Raw genomic sequence first — 4,774 nt, forward strand, 5'->3', positions numbered from 1 at the left:
CTCTTTTAACCACAAAATTAATTATCAATTAATTCTTGACTAATATTAATTAAACAATATGATTTCTCCTTTAATATATTATTCTCATAATATATTAATAAATCATAATTAATCTTCTCTCTCCATAATTCATCCTATCAAGTTGCTTTGGTGAAGGCAACCCAAAAGGACCATGCACCATCGGGTCAAGTTCATACCAAAATAATTATAGACTTAGACACTAATCCAACAGTCTCCCACTTGGATAAGTCTAATAACCATTCTGCGTATGACTTCAGATCCTGATCTGCAATCGTAGCTTTCAAAAGCCGTTGTCAACTCTGATCTTATCAGATACGCGTCCTTTAGATAAGGGATCATATATTCCTCCATTCTAGATATCGTATAGACTGAGACATGGATTTAAATCATTCTCTCTGTCTATGTGTTGTTTCTCGATTTCCGATTTACGACGACTGACAACAGACTACAATTGAACACATCAAATTAGTCCCGGCTTGGCCAAGCACTTAGTGTCATCACTAAATCATCGAGGGGCCCACAAATATCGCTTTCATCCTACTTTGGATAAAAGGAACGGATAAAATTTGATTCAATGCTTGCTTGCACTCACTCACCGAATCACACACAATAATATGTTTTATAACACCAAGTTACTGGTGCGTTTACATATTATCAATGTGTCACCGACTCGCAAGATACAACTCACACATCTCGGTTTCAAGAATATAAGATATTATCGTCTCACCAATCACTCGTGATAAAATCCATGAAGTGATCCAAGTGAGCGTGGGTTTAATCCAATGCTCAAACTCATATTCATAAGCACTCATGAACGTTGCACCAAACATTTACTTATGTCTAATACACTTTAGACAATCCACACACCAATTCACGACAGTCTTCATTCATACCTACTTCCAACATATGAACGACTGTGGTCCGTTCAAATAATTTAATTGTTCTGAACCAATTTAATTATTCAGGAAGTCAAAACATGCAAAGTGAAACACAAGAATAATACTAATCCCATATGGACCCAAACTCTGGGTATAAATAAAACATTTTATTTAATCACCATATTGATTACTCATTATTTGTTGTTTCGGGTAATCAACTTCTTACTTGAATTATTACTACACTTGTCCCATGCTCTCAGCATGCACACAATGTTTACCTACGGTCCTTACTTTGTGAAATAGATAAAATGAACACATTTCCAATGATACTCATTTCACAACTCCCAATCCTTATCATAAGTATAAGAATATCAAATTCTTGTTACTTATGCTAGATTCTAACATTTTATGCAATGATTCTTTCGTAAAGTCATAGCTCAAAATCATCAAGACTTGGCTAATCTCTATCAGAAACAATTCTATAGATATGATGTTTCTCACTCAAAGTACATTCCTTTGAACATCCTTCTTGCATAATAGTTTCTAATCTAGATATAGATTCTCAATATCCAATTCCCAATATGGAAACATTTCCATATTTTCCATTTGACAATTCATTCTTAATAGAATCTTATCTATTCATAATAATGTCGATATGGTCCATCCAATACCATACTTCCAACTACTCACAAGCGACCAATCCTCAGCGAGCTTTGGATTGTCCTTTGATAGTTGTTTAATTATCTTAGTCAAAACCGATTCTTGTCCTTTTTCCCTCTTAATGTGCTAGACATTTGGAAAATTTTAGAATGGTCAAATATTATAGCACTTGCAATTGATCATTTACCCGAAGCGTATTGGACACGATGCATAATGTCTTACATAAAGATCTGATACTTTATCAATCTTTTGCCATAATATTTTATGTGTCACGTTCTCACAATTCGAACTATGAAGAGAGATGCCATAATCAACATCTGCCATTTTGAGAACACACTATGTATCCTTGACTAAATTTATTAACATTCCACAACCTAAGCCCTTAGATTTGAAATGAAACATAATATTCTCTCCCTTAATTATAGCAAAACAACTTTTCAACCCTTACGACTTTGCAAAGTATAACTCTTGTTTTCTATAATTAATATTGCTAACTTGCAATACTTGCCTTAATAATCATACAAGCACAACATTTATGCTCCCACTATCATGATGATTATTATCATATAAGCATAACACGTATGCTCCCACTAGCTTTGCACTACTAGAAAAACAACCTTTTACGACGCGCAATCAATGACACGCGCTGATAGAGGACACGCATTTGTGCGTACCCTAAAAATTGATGTCAGTTTTCCAAAATATGAAGTATAGAGGGCACGCATTTTTACGTGCCCTAAAACTAGTGTCTAATAAAAAAACACGGAGGGCACCTTAAATAAAGTGTGTGTCATCTAACCTTGTCCCTTTATAAATTTTAATGAAACACGCGCGTTTCATCGAAGGGGGAAATGAAATCCAAAAATTAAAAAGCCCGCTTTGTTTCCACCGGCTGAAAACCCTAGCTCATCCCCGCCGAAGACCCATTTCTTTCTTTCTTCTCTCTCGATTCTCAAACCTCTACCGCTTCGCTTCTCCACATCTGCTCTCCAACTTTGCATTTCCCACAACTTCGCATCTTCGTCGCTTGTTCATACCGAATTCAAGAATTTCTATGGTTTCGATTATTGAGTGAGGTACAAGGAGGTGTAATCAATTTTCCACACTTCGAGCTTCTCTGATTCTCTCTTCTTCCGCTCCCCAATCTCCGATTCCACTCCAATCGAGCTCTAATGAAGTAACTCTAGCTTCATTCAATGTTCTTGGAATCCACGAATTCGATAGTGAAAGAAAAAGGATGCCAGTTATATTAGGGTTTACCGATAACTCGGTGAAAGTTTTCAATCAATGGATTCAGATATAGTAAAAGCAACCGAATCCCATCTTCATTCATATTCTTCAGTCGGATTAAGAACCCTAGCTATGGGAATCTGTGAACTAATTTCTCATGAATTCAATCAATGGCATTCATCTTATGAGTTTGCAGCCAATGCTTTAATGGGTAGGGCACGTTTGAAGCTCTTGACCTAATACACTTCATGGCACTAATCGATATCGATTTGAAGACAGTACGTATTCAAGCTCTTGACCTAATACACTTCATCACAAAAAGAGAAGGAAGATTCGATGAATTCAATCAGACAGTCAATTGTTCACTTCTCGAGGTCTGTTACAATCTCTCTCTTTTATCAATTTTGTTTGTAAATTTTGGTATGATGCTCGACTGCTCGTTTCTTCAATTGCTTAGCACCATAGCTTTAACACGTCATCATCATAACTGGATCTGGATCAGTAAACAACAGAGTACAGAAAATTGAAATTGAAATTGGTATTATCTACCTGAATCGATATCGATTTTGGAGTCAAATCGAAGGATTATTTGGTAATTAAGGTGCTCATTCTTTTATTTTCAACAGAGACGAGTTTTGTTGAAGAGACTAATGACTGTATTGAAGTGGGACCAGTTGCATGTTTACCAGAACCACCAGATCCGAATGACTTATATCCTAGACAATCTAGAAGGTTAGTACCCTTTGTTCCTTTTTCAATCTTTCTTATAAAAATAGCATCTATTAATACATTTACATGGTCTTTCACAATCTTTCTGTATTGTTTGGCTTAACAGCAAATGAGTCAAATTGGCTTGGAGCTATCACATCAGCCACTGAATTGGCTGTTGCTTAGAAGGTATTTTAATATTCTATTTGTATTTTATTTTTTGATGTTCATCTTTCTTAACAAACAGTTTTTAACATTACACTCAACCATGTTATAGGTCTTCAAAGGCTTGTATGAAAATGCAGCAAACACAACTCATGTTGGTGCTCATCTTGCCATGTTAGCTTCAATCCGTGATGCTAGCAAGCTTATGGTATTCTTGAAAGTATTCCCCAATATGCTACCTTTTACTTTTCTGGATAAGATGAAAGAACATATATCTTAATTGAATGAGGAAATATTGGGATTTTCTCATGGCTTAATCCCATGTAGTTATAATTGACTTTTCTCTTTTGTTTTTGGATAGTTTTCCTTTTGTTCTTTGTTCTGATGTTGTTTTTCAAGCTGGCAGAAGTTTGACTCGGTCAAACCTGAGATTGGATCATCTGCAGGCAGCCGTTTGTTGATCTTGTAATGACCAAGTGCAATCATTATTTCTATGAGTTGGGTTCATGGTACTATGCAACTTCTTTCCATATATAGAGTACAAATTTATGAACTGGCATAAACTAAGCCATAATTGTGCTTGTTTTCATTGTTCTAGTAAAAGATTGAACTAAAACTGAATTATATATGCTGATATATAGTTGTTTTATGATTGTAGTATTTTTTACCCTCTGCAAAAGATGGCATAAATAGGCTAACAGAAGAAGCTATATTAAAGGCCGATAGGATTGGTGTCAAGGTCCTTAGCCTCGCTGCCTTTAACAAGGTTAGTTGAAATGTCTTTAATCATATAATGATACTGGAAGAAGCATGCATGTTACATGTTTTCTATCAAATGATAAGAACAAAACACGTTTTTGAGAGGAAAATGACGTATTTTTGTGTTATATATGTGTTGATTTTTATGGACAAGGACAAATATTGATATAGTAAATTAACGAGGCTTTCCACAACTCCTAACCTTTATATATGGATAAATTAAATATCCTCCTACAAGCTTCCAGCCATGAAGCTTCCTGTTGATGTTGAAGGCCTAGGCATCTGCGAAGTAATGTAAAAAGCTAGAAAAATCTAGCCTAATATATATACCACATCTGCTGCTACCCTTAATT

This window comes from Lactuca serriola, chromosome 3, assembly GCF_051521515.1.
Source record: "Lactuca serriola cultivar US96UC23 chromosome 3, Lser_US96UC23_V15, whole genome shotgun sequence".
In the NCBI taxonomy this organism is placed as follows: domain Eukaryota; kingdom Viridiplantae; phylum Streptophyta; class Magnoliopsida; order Asterales; family Asteraceae; genus Lactuca; species Lactuca serriola.